Source organism: Pseudophryne corroboree, chromosome 7 (assembly GCF_028390025.1).
Source record: "Pseudophryne corroboree isolate aPseCor3 chromosome 7, aPseCor3.hap2, whole genome shotgun sequence".
Lineage (NCBI taxonomy): Eukaryota > Metazoa > Chordata > Amphibia > Anura > Myobatrachidae > Pseudophryne > Pseudophryne corroboree.
Genome location: NC_086450.1, coordinates 461,384,105 through 461,407,521, shown reverse-complemented (window position 1 = coordinate 461,407,521; position 23,417 = coordinate 461,384,105).

The window sequence follows — 23,417 nt, the reverse complement described above, 5'->3', positions numbered from 1 at the left end:
ATTTCTCCTGTAGCTAATGACTGGTTGAATAATTCTGTCAATGGTGCTACCAGCACCTCTTTAAGTTCTTTTAATATCCTTGGATGTATCCCATCTGGCCCCATATATTTGTCCACTTTCAGCTTTGAGAGTACTGTTAGGACCTTCTCCTCTGTAAATGTACTTGTTTCATTTTCCTGAATATCCCTGCAACTTAACTGTGGCTCCTTCCCTTCTCTTTCTGTAGTAAATACTGAGCAAAAATAATCATTAAGATGATCTGCTATTGAATTGTCTCCTTCAACAAGACTCCCAGTGTCCGTCTTTAGTTTTATAATACCGCCTTTTGTTTTTCTTTTTTCGCTTATATACCTAAAAAAAGTTTTGCCTCCTTTACCCACTGACTGGGCCATTTTCTCCTCAGCTTGTGCCTTTGCACATCTGATTACCTTCTTTGTCTCCTTCTGTCTAACAAGATATATCTTTTTGTCTTCATTATTTTGTGTCTGCTTATATTTCCTAAAAGCCATCTTTTTTGCTCTCACAATATTTGCTACTTCTTATGCAAACCACACTGGCTTCCTTTTCCTAGTGTTTTTCCTAACAGTTTTGATACAAAGGTCTGTTGCCTTCAATATTGCACATTTTAATGTTTTCCACCTCTCCTGCACTGTTTCCAAGTTCCGCCTCCTTGCCAAAGAATCACTTACACATTTTCCCATCCCTACAAAATCAGCCTTCCTAAAATCCAACACCTTTGTTTTTGTATGGGACGAGTCAGTCTCTGTCTTAATGCTGAACCATACTGCTTGATGATCACTGGATCCCAGGTTTTCACCCACTTTTATGTCCGATAATCTGTCTCCATTTGTAAGTATTAAGTCTAATATTGCGTCTTTCCGAGTGGGCTCCCTCACCAATTGGTGGAGGGATGCTCCCTGAAGGGAATTTAAAATGTTCCTACTTCTAGTGGAACTAGCAACAGACACCTCTCAGTTTACATCAGGAAGATTAAAGTCTCCCATGATTATTACATCTCCTTTTAATGCCATTTTAGTTATGTCCTGCAATAGGTTCTTGTTAAGTTCCTCTTCCTGACCTGGTGGCCTGTATATCACGCCAATACGAATAATCAACGTTTCCCCTGTTTCTATGGTCACCCAAAGGGCCTTAGTTTTTCTTCAATACTTTGTATTAATGTAGTATTTATGGGTGGGTTGGAGTGTGCAGGGGTGAGAAGTGGGTATAAGGGTGATGTGGGGGTGCCGCAGGTGGGGTGGAGGGTGCGTGGGTGTAGGAGCGGGGGGATGGGGGTGAGGCAGGTGCAGGGGTGCCGCGGGTGGGGGCGTTGTGGGTTGTAGGTGCTACGGGTGGGGGAGGGGGCGTGTCTCACGAGTGAGGGATGGATGTGGTGGGTGCTGTGGGTGCCATGGGTGGGGAAGGGGTGGGGGTGCTGCGGTTGGGGGAGGGAGTGCAGCAGGTGGGGGAGGGGTGGGGTTGCTGAGGGTGTGGGTGCTATGGGTGGGGGAGTGGGCAGGAGTGCCACGGGTGGGGGAGGGACGTGTGCTGCAGGAGGGGGGTGGATGTGGAGGATGTTGTGGCTGCTGTGGGTGTTTGGGTGGGGGAAGGGCGTGTGCCATGGGTGGAGGGAATATGTGGTAGATGCCGCAGGCAGGGTGGTGGGTTGTGGGGGGGAGAGGTGGGTATGGGGGTGGTGCGGGGGTTTTGGGGGTGGGCCGGGGGGGTTTGCAGGTTGTGGGTGTCACGGGTGGGGGAGGTGCGGGAGTGCCGTGGGTGGGGGAGGGGTGTGTGCCGTGGGTGGTGGACGAATGTTGTGGGTGCTGTGGGAGCCGCGGGTTTGGGAGGGGTGGGGGGTGCAGATGTGGTGGATGCTGTGGGTGGGGTGGAGGGTGCAGGGCTGGGTAGGTAGAGGTAGGTTTGGGGTAGGTGTGGGGGCGCTGCGGGTGGGGGAGGGGTGGGTGGGGTGGAGCGGTGTAGCAGGGGGAAAGATTGGTATAGGGGTAGGGGCGGTACGGGGGTGGTGCAGGTGGGGGAGGGGCATGGGGTTTTGTGGGTTGTTGGTGTTACTGGTGGGGTAGGGGCGGAAGTGCCACGGGCGGGGGAGGGGGTCTGTGCCGTGGGTGGGGGAGGGGTGGGAGTGCCGTGGGTGGGGGAGGGGTTTGTGCCACAGGTGGGGGATGGGGCGGGAGAGCCATGGGTGGGGGAGGGGGCAGGAGTGCCACGGGTGGGGTGGATGTGATGGATGCCGCGGGTGGGAGGGTGCGGGTTGCCGCCGACTGTGTGCCGTGGGGGGGGTGGATTCTGTGGGTAGTGAGGCCCATGTGCGGCAAATGTAGGTGTTGGATGATGTGTGTACCGCGGGTGCGGCTGTCAGCGGTCATCCACAATTTTCCTCCACACTGTGAGAGCGCAGTTTACAGTCCCCGGCTGCACTGTCAACAAGATGCAGGGACTGGAGGAGGGAGAGAGGGGAGTGTATGGGGAGGAGGGAGAGAGGGGAGTGGACAGAGATGGGGAGGGGACTGTTCCTGCCCTGCATCCAGCCACCCAGATCTGTGCCTGTGACTCCGCCCAGCATTAGAAAGCCAGTCACCGAGTCACAAGGCTAATATATAGGAGATTAACCAATACCTGACAACACACAGAGTCAGGAAGGCAGCACTTCAGGTAAGAATCATACTACAGTCAGTCAAAGGAGTCTTGATGACCCCTAGTGGCAGAGAAACATACTACAGGAGAACATGGCCAAACAGAAGAAGCACACGTAACATAATGCGCCCTTTCAGAAGAGCTAAAGGATCATCCTTTATTCTTTTTCCTTTTCTTTTTTCTCATCAGAGAAGGAACATAGGCCCTCATTCCGATTTGTTCGCTCGCAAGGCGAATGTAGCAGAGTTGCACACGTTAAGCCTACGCCTACTGGGAGTATATCTTAGCTTCTTAAAAGTGCGACCGATGTATTCGCAATATTGCGATCACAAACCTCGTTGCAGTTTTAGAGTAGCTTCAGACTTACTCTGCCTGTGCGATCAGTTCAGTGCTTGTCGTTCCTGGTTGAAGTCACAAACACACCCAGCGTTCGCCCAGGCACTCCCACCGTTTCTCCGGCCACTCCTACGTTTTTTCAGTCACACGCCCATAAAACGCCGTGTTTCCGCCCAGTAACACCCATTTCCTGTCAATCACATTACGATCGCCGGAGCGATGAAAAAGCCGTGAGTAAAAATACTTTCTTCATAGTAAAGTTACTTGGCGCAGTCGCAGTGCGAACTTTGCGCATGCGTACTAAGCGGATTTTCACTGCGATGCGATGAAAAAGAACGAGCGAACAACTCGGAATGAGGGCCATAGTGTGGTCAGTAAACACTCTTTACAAAAGAATGAATCACCCAGAGGAACAATAATGGCTTGTTGAAACTATATGGGAAAAGAGATATTTTTGTAAACACCACAAATTGGCGCAAGGGAATGCAGCCTATGGAAACTCTTGACTCAATTGGATAACACCCCTAATCCAAAATAAATAGTATATATGTCGAACAAGATAGAGTCAATAGCTTCCTTTGGCGCATGGGAGATAACTATGTAATAATATTTTTACTTTCCTAAATGGGATTGTTGATTTTAAACTTTTTCTGCGTACCGCCACTCACGCTGTTAAGGAGTGAGCAAAACCCGTAAAGGTATCTTTATCTTTTCCTACGTGAGATTTAAAATCTGAGGGTGATCCTATATGTCGTACCCCAACTCACACAGCAATGGGAATCTGGACTCCTATCAAGGTTTCTTTCAGCTGTCGTCTCAAGAAGATTCCTGAGGTGTCCTTCCTGTGGACATGGATTTTTGAACTGTTTTTGGTGTAATTTTTCCGTAACATGATTTGAAACCCCAATTAGTGTACTGCGTCCCCTTGCATGGCTCGCTTTGCTCGCCATGCTGCGGGCAAGGTGCCTTGCTCTGCTAACGCTGTGCTCGGCACACCAGTTCCTGTCTGCAACTGCCGATTGGCGCCCACAAGCGCTCCAAATCCGGTGGACACCTGTGTTTGACGTCATCGGGCAGCGACTCGCTGGCGATTGGAGGTCCAAAAAAAATTGTTTACCATTGCTAAGCAGCGCTTTGTCCTAGAAAATGAACACATACATAAACATCATTAAAACAACATTGTAATATCATGTAACCATATTATAGGATATGTCTGTATCATATGGATGGGAACATGTGTTGCCTAGCAGTGGTAAACAAAATGTGGGGCTTCCAGTTGCCGGTCATCCGCTGCCTGATGACATCAATCACGTGCGACGGCCGAATCGGAGTGCTTGTGGGCGCCAAAAGGCGGCGATGTCAGGTGAGAGGCATTTTTATTAACACACGTCATGTTTTTAAGGTAAATGTCATGTTTTTATGTTGTGGTGTATCTGCTTGTTTCTGACGATGGGGAGTTATTCCTCGAAACGTAGGACCCTGAATAAAGGACAAATGTTTTAAACTCAACTGACAGACTGCAGAGTGCCGCCTTCATCCAACTGCTATATATATATATATATATATATATATATATTTATGTATTTTTAAATATTTTTTTATATGTTTTTGTTTCATTTCATTGTTACTCACCTTGACAAAGGGACGTGCCAGTCCCAAAACGTTGGACAATGCAGTAATTCTTTTAATACATCGTTTTGATCACTGAATAGACCCTGAGTTCCGCTGATTATTTACCACGTTTATATATATATATATATATATATACACATATGTATAATGTAATCCCAAAGTGCCACTGTTTATTCATCTATGTGTTAGTGATGAGCGGGTTCGGTTCCTCGGAATCCGAACCCGCCCGAACTTCACCTTTTTTTTACACGGGTCCGAGCGACTCGGATCCTCCCCCCTTGCTCGGTTCACCCGAGCGCGCCCGAACGTCATAATCCTGCTGTCGGATTCTCGCGAGACTCGGATTCTATATTAGGAGCCGAGCGTCGCCGCCATTTTCACACGTGCATTGAGATTGATAGGGAGAGGACGTGGCTGGCGTCCTCTCCGAGTCCGTTGTATTTTATATTAGAACTTAGTTAGTTATAATTGTGGGGAGGATTGGGGACGGGGAGCAGCTGTTAGGGAGTACAGTGCAGGGTTTTGAGTTTAATCCGTTGTTTCTCTGCCTGAAAAAAAACGCTCCACCATATATGTGCTCACTCAGTGTGCTGCACTGCTGCATGATATATCTGTGCTGAGTGCACTGCTCACACTGTCTAATTGTGGGGATGGGGAGCAGTTTTAGCAGGAGTACAGTGCACAGTTTTGCTGACAGTGACCACCAGTCCAGTATACGTTTGTCTACCTGAAAAACACTGTGGTGTTTTTTTTTTCTTTCTTCATGCTAGATTGTTTAGCTGCAGTCTGCTGACAGTGTCCACCAGGTCCGTTATACAGTATATTATATATATAATTAAGCACTAAGCAGCAGTACGGTAGGCCACGGCTGTACGTACCTCTGTGTCGACTCGTCACTCGTCATCAATAAGTATAAGTAATTGTTATACCTATGGTGTTTATTTTTTCTTTCTTCATACTAGTTTAGCAGTCTGCTGACACTGTCCACCAGGTCCGTTATACAGTATATCATATATATAAGCACTAGGCAGCAGTACGGTAGGCCACGGCTGTACCTACCTCTGTGTCGTCAGTGCACTTGTCGTCCATAAGTATAAGTAATACTATACTATCCATCCATCTACATTGTATACCTGTGGTGTTTTTTTTTTCTTTCTTCATACTAGTTTAGCAGTCTGCTGACACTGTCCACCAGGTCCGTTATACAGTATATCATATATATAAGCACTAAGCAGCAGTACGGTAGGCCACGGATGTACCTATCTCTGTGTCAACTCGTCACTCGTCGTCCATAAGTGTAAGTAATACTATCCATCCATCTATATTGTATACCTGTGGTGTTTTTTTTTCTTTCTTCATACTAGTTTAGCAGTCTGCTGACACTGTCCACAAGGTCCGATATACAGTATATCATAAATATAAGCACTAAGCAGCAGTATGGTAGGCCACGGCTGTACCTACTTATGTGTCATCAGTGCACTTGTCGTCCATAAGTATAAGTAATACTATACTATCCATCCATCTACATTGTATACCTGTGGTGTTTTTTTTTTCTTTCTTCATACTAGTTTAGCAGTCAGCTGACACTGTCCACCAGGTCCGTTATACAGTATATCATATATATAAGCACTACGCAGCAGTAAGGTAGGCCACGGCTGTACCTACCTCTGTGTCAACTCGTCACTCGTCGTCCATAAGTATAAGTAATACTATCCATCCATCTACATTGTATACCTGTGGTGTTTTTTTTTTCTTTCTTCATACTAGTTTAGAAGTCTGCTGACTCTGTCCACCAGGTCAGTTATACAGTATATCATATATATAAGCACTAAGCAGAAGTACGGTAGGCCACGGCTGTACCTACCTCTGTATCGACTCGTCACTCGTCGTCCATAAGTATAAGTAATACTATCCATCCATCTACATTGTATACCTGTGGTGTTTTTTTTTTCTTTCTTCATACTAGTTTAGCAGTCTGCTGACACTGTCTACCAGGTCCGTTATACAGTATATCATATATATAAGCACTAGGCAGCAGTACGGTAGGCCACGGCTGTACCTACCTCTGTGTCGTCAGTGCACTTGTCGTCCATAAGTATAAGTAATACTATACTATCCATCCATCTACATTGTATACCTGTGGTGTTTTTTTTTTCTTTCTTCATACTAGTTTAGCAGTCTGCTGACACTGTCCACCAGGTCCGTTATACAGTATATCATATATATAAGCACTAAGCAGCAGTACGGTAGGCCACGGATGTACCTACCTCTGTGTCAACTCGTCACTCGTCGTCCATATGTGTAAGTAATACTATCCATCCATCTATATTGTATACTTGTGGTGTTTTTTTTTTCTTTCTTCATACTAGTTTAGCAGTCTGCTGACACTGTCCACCAGGTCCGTTATAAAGTATATCATATATATTAGCACTAAACAGCAGTACGGTAGGCCACGGTTGTACCTACCTCTGTGTCGACTCGTCACTCGTCGTCCATAAGTATAAGTAATACTATCCATCCATCTACATTGTATACCTGTGGTGTTTTTTTTTTCTTTCTTCATACTAGTTTAGCAGTCTGCTGACACTGTCCACCAGGTCCGTTATACAGTATATCATATATATAAGCACTACGCAGCAGTACGGTAGGCCACGGCTGTACCTACCTCTGTGTCGACTCGTCACTCGTCGTCCATAAGTATAAGTAATACTATCCATCCATCTACATTGTATACCTGTGGTGTTTTTTTTTCTTTCTTCATACTAGTTTAGAAATCTGCTGACTCTGTCCACCAGGTCCGTTATACAGTATATCATATATATAAGCACTAAGCAGCAGTACGGTAGGCCACGGCTGTACCTACCTCTGTGTCGACTCGTCACTCGTCGTCCATAAGTATAAGTAATACTATCCATCCATCTACATTGTATACCTGTGGTGTTTTTTTTTTCTTTCTTCATACTAGTTTAGCAGTCTGCTGACACTGTCCACCAGGTCCGTTATACAGTATATCATATATATAAGCACTAAGCAGCAGTACGGTAGGCCACGGCTGTACCTACTTCTGTGTCTTCAGTGCACTTGTCGTCCATAAGTATAAGTAATACTATACTATCTATCCATCTACATTGTATACCTGTGGTGTTTTTTTTTTTCTTTCTTTATACTAGTTTAGCAGTCTGCTGACACTGTCCACCAGGTCCGTTATACAGTATATCATATATATAAGCACTAAGCAGCAGTACGGTAGGCCACGGCTGTACCTACCTCTGTGTCGACTCGGCACTCGTCGTCCATAAGTATAAGTAATACTATCCATCCATCTACATTGTATACCTGTGGTGTTTTTTTTTTCTTTCTTCATACTAGTTTAGCAGTCAGCTGACACTGTCCACCAGGTCCGTTATACAGTATATCATATATATAAGCACTAAGCAGCATTATGGTAGGCCACGGCTGTACCTACCTCTGTGTCGACTCGTCACTCGTCGTCCATATGTGTAAGTAATACTATCCATCCTTCTATATTGTATACCTGTGGTGTTTTTGTTTTCTTTCTTCATACTAGTTTAGCAGTCTGCTGACACTGTCCACCAGGTCCGATATACAGTATATCATATATATAAGCACTAATCAGCAGTACAGTAGGCCACGGCTGTACCTACCTCTGTGTTGTCAGTGCACTTGTCGTCCATAAGTATAAGTAATACTATACTATCCATCCATCTACATTGTATACCTGTGGTGTTTTTTTTTTCTTTCTTCATACTAGTTTAGCAGTCTGCTGACACTGTCCACCAGGTCCGTTATACAGTATATCATATATATAAGCACTACGCAGCAGTAAGGTAGGCCACGGCTGTACCTACCTCTGTGTCGACTCGTGACTCGTCGTCCATAAGTATAAGTAATACTATCCATCCATCTACATTGTATACCTGTGGTGTTTTTTTTTTCTTTCTTCATACTAGTTTAGAAGTCTGCTGACTCTGTCCACCAGGTCAGTTATACAGTATATCATATATATAAGCACTAAGCAGAAGTACGGTAGGCCACGGCTGTACCTACCTCTGTATCGACTCGTCACTCGTCGTCCATAAGTATAAGTAATACTATACTATCCATCCATCTACATTGTATACCTGTGGTGTTTTTTTTTTCTTTCTTCATACTAGTTTAGCAGTCTGCTGACACTGTCCACAAGGTCCGATATACAGTATATCATATATATAAGCACTAATCAGCAGTACAGTAGGCCACGGCTGTACCTACCTCTGTGTTGTCAGTGCACTTGTCGTCCATAAGTATAAGTAATACTATACTATCCATCCATCTACATTGTATACCTGTGGTGTTTTTTTTTTTCTTTCTTCATACTAGTTTAGCAGTCTGCTGACACTGTCCACCAGGTCCGTTATACAGTATATCATATATATAAGCACTACGCAGCAGTACGGTAGGCCACGGCTGTACCTACCTCTGTGTCGACTCGTCACTCGTCGTCCATAAGTATAAGTAATACTATCCATCCATCTACATTGTATACCTGTGGTGTTTTTTTTTCTTTCTTCATACTAGTTTAGAAATCTGCTGACTCTGTCCACCAGGTCCGTTATACAGTATATCATATATATAAGCACTAAGCAGCAGTACGGTAGGCCACGGCTGTACCTACCTCTGTGTCGACTCGTCACTCGTCGTCCATAAGTATAAGTAATACTATCCATCCATCTACATTGTATACCTGTGGTGTTTTTTTTTTCTTTCTTCATACTAGTTTAGCAGTCTGCTGACACTGTCCACCAGGTCCGTTATACAGTATATCATATATATAAGCACTAAGCAGCAGTACGGTAGGCCACGGCTGTACCTACTTCTGTGTCTTCAGTGCACTTGTCGTCCATAAGTATAAGTAATACTATACTATCTATCCATCTACATTGTATACCTGTGGTGTTTTTTTTTTCTTTCTTTATACTAGTTTAGCAGTCTGCTGACACTGTCCACCAGGTCCGTTATACAGTATATCATATATATAAGCACTAAGCAGCAGTACGGTAGGCCACGGCTGTACCTACCTCTGTGTCGACTCGGCACTCGTCGTCCATAAGTATAAGTAATACTATCCATCCATCTACATTGTATACCTGTGGTGTTTTTTTTTTCTTTCTTCATACTAGTTTAGCAGTCAGCTGACACTGTCCACCAGGTCCGTTATACAGTATATCATATATATAAGCACTAAGCAGCATTATGGTAGGCCACGGCTGTACCTACCTCTGTGTCGACTCGTCACTCGTCGTCCATATGTGTAAGTAATACTATCCATCCATCTATATTGTATACCTGTGGTGTTTTTTTTTTCTTTCTTCATACTAGTTTAGCAGTCTGCTGACACTGTCCACCAGGTCCGTTATAAAGTATATCATATATATTAGCACTAAACAGCAGTACGGTAGGCCACGGTTGTACCTACCTCTGTGTCGACTCGTCACTCGTCGTCCATAAGTATAAGTAATACTATCCATCCATCTACATTGTATACCTGTGGTGTTTTTTTTTTCTTTCTTCATACTAGTTTAGAAGTCTGCTGACTCTGTCCACCAGGTCAGTTATACAGTATATCATATATATAAGCACTAAGCAGAAGTACGGTAGGCCACGGCTGTACCTACCTCTGTATCGACTCGTCACTCGTCGTCCATAAGTATAAGTAATACTATACTATCCATCCATCTACATTGTATACCTGTGGTGTTTTTTTTTTTCTTTCTTCATACTAGTTTAGCAGTCTGCTGACACTGTCCACCAGGTCCGATATACAGTATATCATATATATAAGCACTAATCAGCAGTACAGTAGGCCACGGCTGTACCTACCTCTGTGTTGTCAGTGCACTTGTCGTCCATAAGTATAAGTAATACTATACTATCCATCCATCTACATTGTATACCTGTGGTGTTTTTTTTTTCTTTCTTCATACTAGTTTAGCAGTCTGCTGACACTGTCCACCAGGTCCGTTATACAGTATATCATATATATAAGCACTACGCAGCAGTACGGTAGGCCACGGCTGTACCTACCTCTGTGTCGACTCGTCACTCGTCGTCCATAAGTATAAGTAATACTATCCATCCATCTACATTGTATACCTGTGGTGTTTTTTTTTCTTTCTTCATACTAGTTTAGAAATCTGCTGACTCTGTCCACCAGGTCCGTTATACAGTATATCATATATATAAGCACTAAGCAGCAGTACGGTAGGCCACGGCTGTACCTACCTCTGTGTCGACTCGTCACTCGTCGTCCATAAGTATAAGTAATACTATCCATCCATCTACATTGTATACCTGTGGTGTTTTTTTTTTCTTTCTTCATACTAGTTTAGCAGTCTGCTGACACTGTCCACCAGGTCCGTTATACAGTATATCATATATATAAGCACTAAGCAGCAGTACGGTAGGCCACGGCTGTACCTACTTCTGTGTCTTCAGTGCACTTGTCGTCCATAAGTATAAGTAATACTATACTATCTATCCATCTACATTGTATACCTGTGGTGTTTTTTTTTTCTTTCTTTATACTAGTTTAGCAGTCTGCTGACACTGTCCACCAGGTCCGTTATACAGTATATCATATATATAAGCACTAAGCAGCAGTACGGTAGGCCACGGCTGTACCTACCTCTGTGTCGACTCGGCACTCGTCGTCCATAAGTATAAGTAATACTATCCATCCATCTACATTGTATACCTGTGGTGTTTTTTTTTTCTTTCTTCATACTAGTTTAGCAGTCAGCTGACACTGTCCACCAGGTCCGTTATACAGTATATCATATATATAAGCACTAAGCAGCATTATGGTAGGCCACGGCTGTACCTACCTCTGTGTCGACTCGTCACTCGTCGTCCATATGTGTAAGTAATACTATCCATCCTTCTATATTGTATACCTGTGGTGTTTTTTTTTTCTTTCTTCATACTAGTTTAGCAGTCTGCTGACACTGTCCACCAGGTCCGATATACAGTATATCATATATATAAGCACTAATCAGCAGTACAGTAGGCCACGGCTGTACCTACCTCTGTGTTGTCAGTGCACTTGTCGTCCATAAGTATAAGTAATACTATACTATCCATCCATCTACATTGTATACCTGTGGTGTTTTTTTTTTCTTTCTTCATACTAGTTTAGCAGTCTGCTGACACTGTCCACCAGGTCCGTTATACAGTATATCATATATATAAGCACTACGCAGCAGTAAGGTAGGCCACGGCTGTACCTACCTCTGTGTCGACTCGTGACTCGTCGTCCATAAGTATAAGTAATACTATCCATCCATCTACATTGTATACCTGTGGTGTTTTTTTTTTCTTTCTTCATACTAGTTTAGAAGTCTGCTGACTCTGTCCACCAGGTCAGTTATACAGTATATCATATATATAAGCACTAAGCAGAAGTACGGTAGGCCACGGCTGTACCTACCTCTGTATCGACTCGTCACTCGTCGTCCATAAGTATAAGTAATACTATACTATCCATCCATCTACATTGTATACCTGTGGTGTTTTTTTTTTCTTTCTTCATACTAGTTTAGCAGTCTGCTGACACTGTCCACCAGGTCCGATATACAGTATATCATATATATAAGCACTAATCAGCAGTACAGTAGGCCACGGCTGTACCTACCTCTGTGTTGTCAGTGCACTTGTCGTCCATAAGTATAAGTAATACTATACTATCCATCCATCTACATTGTATACCTGTGGTGTTTTTTTTTTCTTTCTTTATACTAGTTTAGCAGTCTGCTGACACTGTCCTCCAGGTCCGTTATACAGTATATCATATATATAAGCACTAAGCAGCAGTACGGTAGGCCACGGCTGTACCTACCTCTGTGTCGACTCGTCACTCGTCGTCCATAAGTATAAGTAATACTATCCATCCATCTACATTGTATACCTGTGGTGTTTTTTTTTTCTTTCTTCATACTAGTTTAGCAGTCTGCTGACACTGTCCACCAGGTCCGTTATACAGTATATCATATATATAAGCACTAGGCAGCAGTACGGTAGGCCACGGCTGTACCTACCTCTGTGTCGTCAGTGCACTTGTCGTCCATAAGTATAAGTAATACTATACTATCCATCCATCTACATTGTATACCTGTGGTGTTTTTTTTTTCTTTCTTCATACTAGTTTAGCAGTCTGCTGACACTGTCCACCAGGTCCGTTATACAGTATATAATTTATATAAGCACTAAGCAGCAGTACGGTAGGCCACGGCTGTACCTACCTCTGTGTCGTCAGTGCACTTGTCGTCCATAAGTATAAGTAATACTATACTATCCATCCATCTACATTGTATACCTGTGGTGTTTTTGTTTTCTTTCATCATACTAGTTTAGCAGTCTGCTGACACTGTCCACCAGGTCCGTTATACAGTATATCATATATATAAGCACTAAGCAGCAGTACGGTAGGCCACGGATGTACCTACCTCTGTGTCAACTTGTCACACGTCGTCCATATGTGTAAGTAATACTATCCATCCATCTATATTGTATACCTGTGGTGTTTTTTTTTTCTTTCTTCATACTAGTTTAGCAGTCTGCTGACACTGTCCACCAGGTCCGATATACAGTATATCATATATATAAGCACTAAGCAGCAGTATGGTAGGCCACGGCTGTACCTACTTATGTGTCGTCAGTGCACTTGTCGTCCATAAGTATAAGTAATACTATACTATCCATCCATCTACATTGTATACCTGTGGTGTTTTTTTTTCTTTCTTTATACTAGTTTAGCAGTCTGCTGACACTGTCCACCAGGTCCGTTATAAAGTATATCATATATATAAGCACTAAACAGCAGTATGGTAGGCCACGGTTGAACGTACCTCTGTGTCGACTCGTCACTCGTCGTCCATAAGTATAAGTAATACTATCCATCCATCTACATTGTATACCTGTGGTGTTTTTTTTTCTTTCTTCATACTAGTTTAGCAGTCTGCTGACACTGTCCACCAGGTCCGTTATACAGTATATCATATATATAAGCACTACGCAGCAGTACGGTAGGCCACGGCTGTACCTACCTCTGTGTCGACTCGTCACTCGTCGTCCATAAGTATAAGTAATACTATCCATCCATCTACATTGTATACCTGTGGTGTTTTTTTTTTTCTTTCTTCATACTAGTTTTGCAGTCTGCTGACACTGTACACCAGGTCCGTTATACAGTATATCATATATATAAGCACTAAGCAGCAGTACGGTAGGCCACGGCTGTACCTACTTCTGTGTCTTCAGTGCACTTGTCGTCCATAAGTATAAGTAATACTATACTATCCATCCATCTACATTGTATACCTGTGGTGTTTTTTTTTTCTTTCTTTATACTAGTTTAGCAGTCTGCTGACAGTGTCCACCAGGTCCGTTATACAGTATATCATATATATAAGCACTAAGCAGCAGTACGGTAGGCCACGGCTGTACCTACCTCTGTGTCGACTCGGCACTCGTCGTCCATAAGTATAAGTAATACTATCCATCCATCTACATTGTATACCTGTGGTGTTTTTTTTTTCTTTCTTCATACTAGTTTAGCAGTCTGCTGACACTGTCCACCAGGTCCGTTATACAGTATATCATATATATAAGCACTAAGCAGCATTATGGTAGGCCACGGCTGTACCTACCTCTGTGTCGACTCGTCACTCGATGTCCATAAGTATAAGTAATACTATCCATCCATCTACATTGTATACCTGTGGTGTTTTTTCTTTCTTTCTTCATACTAGTTTAGCAGTCTGCTGACACTGTCCACCAGGTCCGTTATACAGTATATCATATATATAAGCATTAATCAGCAGTACAGTAGGCCACGGCTGTACCTACCTCTGTGTTGTCAGTGCACTTGTCGTCCATAAGAAAGGGTAGTGGACAAGTGGAATAGCCTCCCATCAGAGGTGGTAGAGGCTAAGACAGTAGAGCAATTTAAACATGCATGGGATAGACATAAGGATATCCTTACAAAGAAATAAGGAACAAATAAGGTTAGTGATAAAAAAAAAAAAAATATATAAAAAAAAAAGGGGCAGACTATATGGGCCAAGTGGTTCTTATCTGCCGACAAATTCTATGTTTCTAAATTCTATGTTAAGTAATACTATACTATCTATCCATCTACATTGTATACCTGTGGTGGCTTTTAGTTGTGCGCAGAATATGGAGAACAAAAATGTGGAGGTTATAAAAATAGGGAAAGATCAAGATCCACTTCCACCTCGTGCTGAAGCTGCTGCCACTAGTCATGGCCGAGACGATGAAATGCCATCAACGTCGTCTGCCAAGGCCGATGCCCAATGTCATAGTACAGTGCATGTAAAATCCAAAACACAAAAGATCAGTAAAAAAATGACCCAAAAATCAAAATTAAAAGTGTCTGAGGAGAAGCGTAAACTTGCCAATATGCCATTTACGACATGGAGTGGCAATGAACGGCTGAGGCCCTGGCCTATGTTCATGGCTAGTGGTTCAGCTTCACATGAGGATGGAAGCACTCATCCTCTCGCTAGAAAAATGAAAAGACTTGCGGCAAAAGCACAGCAAAGAACTGTGCGTTCTTCGAAATCACAAATCCCACAGGAGAGTCCAATTGTGTCGGTTGCGATGCCTGACCTTCCCAACACTGGACGGGAAGAGCTTGCGCCTTCCACCATTTGCACGCCCCCTGCAAGTGTTGAAAGGAGCACCCGCAGTCCAGTTCCTGATAGTGAAATTGAAGATGTCAGTGTTGAAGTACACCAGGATGAGGATATGGGTGTTGCTTGGGCTGGGGAGGAAATTGACAAGGAGGATTCTGATGGTGAGGTGGTTTGTTTAAGTGAGGCACCTGGGGAGACACCTGTTGTCCGTGGGAGGAATATGGCCATTGACATGCCTGGTGAAAATACAAAAAAAAATCAGCTCTTCAGTGTGGAAGTATTTCAACAGAAATATGGACAACAGGTGTCAAGCCGTGTGTTGCCTTTGTCAAGCTGTAATAAGTAGGGGTAAGGATGTTAACCACCTCGGAACATCCTCCCTTATACGTCACCTGGAGTGCATTCATAATAAGTCAGTGACAAGTTCAAAAACTTTGGGCGACAGCGGAAGCAGTCCACTGACCAGTAAATCCCTTCCTCCTGTAACCAAGCTCGCACAAACCACACCACCAACTTCCTCAGTGTCAATTTCCTCCTTACCCAGGAAAGACAATAGTCCTGCAGGCCATGTCACTGGCAAGTCTGACGAGTCCTCTCCTGCCTGGGATTCCTCCGATGCATCCTTGAGTGTAATGCCTACTGCTGCTGGCGCTGCTGTTGTTGCTGCTGGGAGTCGATTGTCATCCCAGAGGGGAAGTCGGAAGACCACTTGTACTACTTCCAGTAAGCAATTGACTGTCCAACAGTCCTTTGCGAGGAAGATGAAATATCACAGCAGTCGTCCTGCTGCAAAGCGGATAACTGAGGCCTTGACAACTATGTTGGTGTTAGACGTGCGTCCGGTATCCGCCGTTAGTTCACAGGGAACTATACAATTTATTGAGGCAGTGTGCCCCCGTTACCAAATACCATCTAGGTTCCACTTCTCTAGGCAGGCGATACCGAGAATGTACACGGACGTCAGAAAAAGACTCACCAGTGTCCTAAAAAATGCAGTTGTAGCCAATGTCCACTTAACCACGGACATGTGGACAAGTGGAGCAGGGCACACTCAGGACTATATGACTGTGACAGCCCACTGGGTAGATGTATGGCTCCCGCCGCAAGAACAGCAGCGGCGGCACCAGTAGCAGCATCTCGCAAACGCCAACTCTTTCCTAGGCAGGCTACGCTTTGTATCACCGCTTTCCAGAATACGCACACAGCTGAAAACCTCTTACGGAAACTGAGGAAGATCATCGCAGAATGGGTTACCCCAATTGGACACTCCTGGGGATTTTTGACATCAGACAACGCCAGCAATATTGTGCGCGCACGACATCTGGGCAAATTCCAGCACGTCCCATGTTTTGCACATACCTTGAATTTGGTGGTGCAGAAATATTTAAAAAACGACAGAGGCGTGCAAGAGATGCTGTCGGTGGCCAGAAGAATTGCGGGCCATTTTCGGCGTGCAGGCACCGCGTACAGAAGACTGGCGCACCACCAAAAAAACCTGAACCTCCCCTGTCATCATCTGAAGCAAGAGGTGGTAATGAGGTGGAATTCAACCCTCTATATGCTTCAGAGGATGGAGGAGCAGCAAAAGGCCATTCAAGCCTATACATCTGCCCACGATATAGGCAAAGGAGGTGGAATGCACCTGTCTCAAGCGCAGTGGAGAATGATTTCAACGTTGTGCAAGGTTCTGCTGCCCTTTGAACTTGCCACACGTGAAGTCAGTTCAGACACTGACAGCCTGAGTCAGGTCATTCCCCTCATCAGGCTTTTGCAGATGAAGCTGGAAGCATTGAAGGAGGAGCTAAAACAGAGCGATTCCGCTAGGCATGTGGGACTTGTGGATGGAGCACTTCATTCGCTTAACCAGGATTCACGTGTGATCAATATGTTGAAATCAGAGCACTACATTTTGGCCACCGTGCTCGATCCTAGATTTAAAACCTACGTTGGATCTCTGTTTCCGGCAGACACAAGTCTGCAGGGGTTCAAAGAACTGCTGGTGAGAAAATTGTCAAGTCAAGCGGAACGCGACCTGTCAACATCTCCTCCTTCACATTCTCCGCAACTGGGGGTGCGAGGAAAAGGCTACGAATTCTGAGCCCACCCGCTGGCAGTGATGCAGGGCAGTCTGGAGCGACTACTGATGCTGACATCTGGTCCGGACTGAAGGACCTGCCAATGATTACTGAGATGTTGTCTACTGTCACTGCATATGATTCTCTCACCATTGAAAGAATGGTGGAGGATTATATGAGTGACCGCATCCAAGTAGGCACGTCAGACGTACGTATACTAGCAGGGAAAAGAGACAATTTGGAGGCCCTTGCACAAACTGGCTTTATTCTACCTAAGTTGCCCTCCCTCCAGTGTGTACTCCGAAAGAGTGTTTAGTGCCGCAGCTCACCTTGTCAGCAATCGGCGTACGAGGTTACTTCCAGAAAATGTGGAGAAGATGATGTTCATTAAAATGAATTATAATCAATTACTACATGGAGACATTCACCAGCAGCAATTGCCTCCAGAAAGTACATGGGGATCTGAGATGGTGGATTCCAGTGGGGATTAATAATCTGTGAGGAGGGGGATGTACACAGTGAAAGGGGTGATGAATCGGAGGATGATGATGAGGTGGACAACTTGCCTCTGTAGAGCCAGGTTGTGCAAGGAGAGATTGATTGCTTCTTTTTTGGTGGGGGTCCAAACCAACCAGTCATTTCAGTCACAGTCGTGTGGCAGACCCTGTCGCTGAAATGATGGGTTGGTTAAAGTGTGCATGTCCTGTTTATACAACATAAGGGTGGGTGGGAGAGCCCAAGGACAATTCCATCTTGCACCTCTTTTTTTTTTCTTCTTTGCATCATGTGCTGTTTGGGGAGTATTTTTTGGAAGGGCCATCCTGCGTGACACTGCAGTGCCACTCCTAGATGGGCCAGGTGTTTGTGTCGGCCACTAGGGTCGCTTAGCTTACTCACACAGCTACCTCATTGCGCCTCTTTTTTTCTTTGCTTCATTTGCTGTTTGGGGAGTATATTCTTGAAGGGGCATGCTGCGTGACACTGCAGTGCCACTCCTAGATGGGCCAGGTGTTTGTGTCAGCCACTAGGGTCGCTTAGCTTACTCACACAGCTACCTCATTGCGCCTCTTTTTTTTCTTCTTTGCGTCATGTGCTGTTTGGGGAGTAGTTTTTGGAAGGGCCATCCTGCGTGACACTGCAGTGCCACTCCTAGATGGGCCAGGTGTTTGTGTCGGCCACTAGGGTCGCTTAGCTTACTCACACAGCTACCTCATTGCGCCTCTTTTTTTCTTTGCGTCATGTGCTGTTTGGGGAGTATATTCTTGAAGGGCCATCCTGCGTGACACTGCAGTGCCACTCCTAGATGGGCAAGGTGTTTGTGTCGGCTGCTAGGGTCGCTTAGCTTACTCACACAGCTACCTCATTGTGCCTCTTTTTTTTCTTCTATGCGTCATGTGCTGTTTGGGGAGTAGTTTTTGGAAGGGCCATCCTGCCTGACACTGCAGTGCCACTCCTAGAGGGGCCAGGTGTTTGTGTCGGCCACTAGGGTCGCTTAGCTTACTCACACAGCTACCTCATTGCGCCTCTTTTTTTCTTTGCGTCATGTGCTGTTTGGGGAGTATTTTTTGGAAGGGCCATCCTGCCTAACACTGCAGTGCCACTGCTAGATGGGCCAGGTGTTTGTGTCGGCCACTAGGGTCGCTTAGCTTAGCCATCCAGCGACCTCGATGCAAATTTTAGGACTAAAAATAATATTGGGAGGTGTGAGGTGTTCAGAATAGACTGAAAATGAGTGTAAATTATTGTTATTGAGGTTAATAATACTATGGGATCAAACTGACCCCCAAATTCTATGAATTAAGCTGTTTTTTAAGGTTTTTTGAAAAAAACACCCAAATCCAAAACACACCCGAATCCGACAAATAAAATTTGGTGAGGTTTTGCCAAAACGCGTTCGAACCCAAAACACGGCCACGGAACCGAACCCAAAACCAAAACTCAAAACCCAAAAATTTTCAGGTGCACATCCCTACTATGTGTATATATATATATATATATATATACACACACGCACACACACAGATGAATAAACAATGGCAGTGGATTTAAGTGAAGAGAAATCTAATAAGGAATGTCACATACATTTCCAGTGTTTCGGGGCCCGCAGCCCCTTTGTCAAATTGTGAACCTATATATAATAGAGGAGTCAACCAGGGAGCACATTCTCACTAAAACTAAGATCAGTGAGTTTGAAGGTATTCACAAAGAAACCCTTGTGGATGACAAGTCTTGTGATTGGCTTGAGAAATTAACCACAAAGATGGACAATTACAAGAAAGATCTGTTACGCTATAAACGAGAGAAATTTGCAAAGGTGAATACAGATTATGAGACTAATAGCGTGTACGGTTGGCTGACTGGAGGCACTCAGAATCGCTCAGCAGCACAGATGAGTGGGAGACGAAACTATAGAAGGACAGGTCGTGAGAACTTTAACACAGCTACCTCAGCCAGCCACAGCGACCAGGGTCCCCGACGTGGAAATCGGTTAAAAAATCTCCCTTTAGGGATGAAGACCCGTGCCAAGCGTTGTGTCGCAGACGCCGATATAACAGGAGAGGTGGCCAGTGGAAGCGGCATCGCCAAAAAGCCGCCGGTGCAGAAGAGGAAGTAATTTTTAACCTGTCAGATATTCCGTTAACAATACATGAGGAGTCAGTTTTAAAAAAGGGTCTAAATTTCGTGCCCACTACCAACTTTGACCCGTTTGTGTGGAAGACTGAAATGTTTAAACTCAACCGTCAACTAAAATTACAAGAACATTGCAGTTAAAAAAAAGCAACGAACACCTGTGACTCTATTGCAGTAGAACTTAGGAAATTAAAATAAAAATCTAACTTTGATCCTATATCTAACAGTGCTTCAATTAAATCATTCATACGGCTGGTAGACGCAGCTGTTGATACACCGCAATCAAGAAGCCATGATGGACATTCTAATTTATCAAAAGCTGAATTCCAGGAGTTAAAAGCATTGGAGTCCAGACAGGACATAGTAATTCGATCCGCTGATAAAGGCGGATCGATTGTAGTTCAAGGACTAGAGGACTATAAGAAAGAAAAAGCCCGCCAATTGTCAGATGACAATACTTATCGATTGTTGTCCGGCGACCCTACGTCCAAATACAAAAAAGAGCTTGATGCATATTTGATGCAATCTGTTGAAAATGGTTATATTTCTGTGGATGTAGCACGACTGTTGATTACTGAGCATCCCATTAAGCCTATCCTATATACGATCCCAAAGGTTCATAAAAACCCTACTCACCCTCCCGGTAGACCGATAATTTCGGCTAGGGGTTCAATTTTTCAGTCTATCTCAATTTACCTTGATACGTATCTTCAGCCTTGCGTTCAGAATGCTCAGTACGTTCTTAAAGATACCACAGCTTTATTATTACAACTTAATGAATTAAAGGTTATTCCCCATGATATGTTATTTGCAAGTATTGATGTTAGCTCTCTGTACACGTGCATCCCGCATAGTGAGGGGATAGCGGCAACGAGACGGCTGATTATGGGCAATCCATGGTATAAGGGGCCTGATGTGAATTTCTTTTGTTAGTTATTGGAGATGGTATTATGCAATAATTATTTTTACTATGATGGGAAACATTATTTACAGCTAGCCGGCTGTGCGATGGCGTCCTCTGTGGCCCTATCATACGCAAATGCTTATATGCTGGCAGTGGAACATGAATTTTTTTTTGCTAATCCTGATGTGTCTTCTAAGGTATTGTATTATTCTAGATACATAGATGACATGTTGTTGTTTTGGCTGGACATTCAGGAGAGCCTCAATACTGTGATTGATTTGCACAACCTTAGTGATAGTCCAGTGAAATTGGTTTGCAAAATTGATTCTGGTGTCATTGACTTTTTAGATGTCAGAATAGAGAAGAATAATGGCGGGCTTAGGACTTCATTGTTTGTAAAGCCCACTGATCGTAATTCCATGCTGTTGTCTTCTAGCCACCATCCTCTGCCAACCCGTATGGGATTACTTTATTCACAGTTCTTACGGGTTAGGCGGATTTGTAGTAATGATGTTGATGCTGGCATATCACTTGACAATATGATTGAAAAATTTGTATCTAGAGGCTACAACAGGGAAGATTTAATCAAGACAAAATGTAGGGTTTTGGCCAAACCTAGATTAAATACATTGACAACTAAAGCAGCGAAATCCAATACCAACTGCATTATTTGGCCTACTAGATATAATGTGGCTAGTCGAAGGGTTAAAAAAGCTGTACAGACATATTGGCCGATCATCTCTTCGGATAATGAGTTACAGGGCCTTAAAGATAGATGCATTATGTGCAGTCACTCTAGAGGTAGGAATATCCGTGATTTTGTAGTACACACTGATATCACGGATTTTGGTAAACGGAAGATGTCTTCATTTTTTGGTAATCGGAAGTTGGGTTGCTATAAATGTGTTGGATGTGTGACTTGCAGCTATATGCTGAAGGGAAACACGATTAAACATCCATCTCTTAACAAAACATTTAAAATTAAACATGTTCTGTCATGCTCTTCAAAATTTGTCGTATACGCCTTGATTTGCCCTTGTGGGAAGTATTACATTGGCAAAACGGAATGTGAATTTAAAGTAAGGATGGGACAGCACAGATATGCCATTCGGGAGGCTGTGCTGTCAGGCAGGAGTGAACAGCCTGTGGCTCGGCATTTTGCTATGGCCGGCCATTCTCCCACCTCTCTTAGGCATATAGTCATTGATCATATCCCTCCACTGTCTAGAGGAGGTAATAGATCTAAATTGTTGTTGCAGCGAGAAGTTAAATGGATTTTTCTATTGGACACTATCAGTCCTAGAGGGCTTAATGAGAGTAGTGGTCTCAATAGTTATTTATGACAGTCTATGTGTAGTTGCATTAGGTACATGGCTGGGATTGTCAGTGTCTGTATGCCGTGGTTTAGTCCTATATATAGTTATAGTTTTATCTTATGATATCATGATATTTGATTAGATGTGTTTAAATTCTTTAATATTGTGACCAACATGGTCAGGCACTTGCTCATGGTGTTATTGTATTTTCAATACTGCATTCTGATGTTTTTATATTGTTTGTATATGGCTGTTGTTATGGTGATGGTGTTCACGGGTGACATCATCATTAGGCGCACGGCGCGTCACAAGGGACGCTGCCATGAACGGAGAACGTGGTGAAGGGTGAGCACTTAAATACGGTGTAAGTATGTGTATGTTTTCATGCCCTGACGAAAAAGAGAAATCTTTGAAACGTTGGCAAACAGAGGCTGTGTGTCCTGTCGTTTTTCTGACCTGAGTGCCACCGTACAGGCCAGTCTCTATTGGGAAGCTATTTCAGTCTCCTTCACGGAAGGCAACGGGCGAAGGTAAAATCTTTTATATGCGGAGATGTGCCGAACTCAACGAATTTATATATATATATATATATTTATATATAGTCAATGGATGGACCCCAGCACTCCGGACTGACGCCAAAACCTGCTCCGGTGCCTTCCCTTCAGAGCTTGTCGCCTCTGTTAGCATATGGAACCTTGGTGGGGGCAGCACTCAGAGACTTGAAGAAACGTTTTAAGTGAAAGAACGGTAATGGTAAGCCGCCTCCAGCGTGCTCCGTGGTGTGCCCGGCCCCCATACTGTAGCGCTACTTCCGGCCGCAGGTCCCCCGTCGCGCCAGAAACGCCGTCATCATGTCCGACCCGGTTACCTAGGAAACACCCTGTGACAACAAACAAGGCCCTATGCGTCATATGTAAACACGGAAAAATTGACATCAATGTTAAACGATCATGTGACTAAAACATACTACATAATGCTCTCTCAAACTATGGTGACACTGTCACATAATGTATGTTTTAGTCACATGATCGTTTAACATTGATGTAAATTTTTCCGTGCGCTACAGTACGGGGGCCGGGCACACCACGGAGCACGCTGGAGGCGGGTTACCGTGGCAACCAGGCCGGACGGGTGATGCGGCTTCCAACGCGACGGGGGTCCC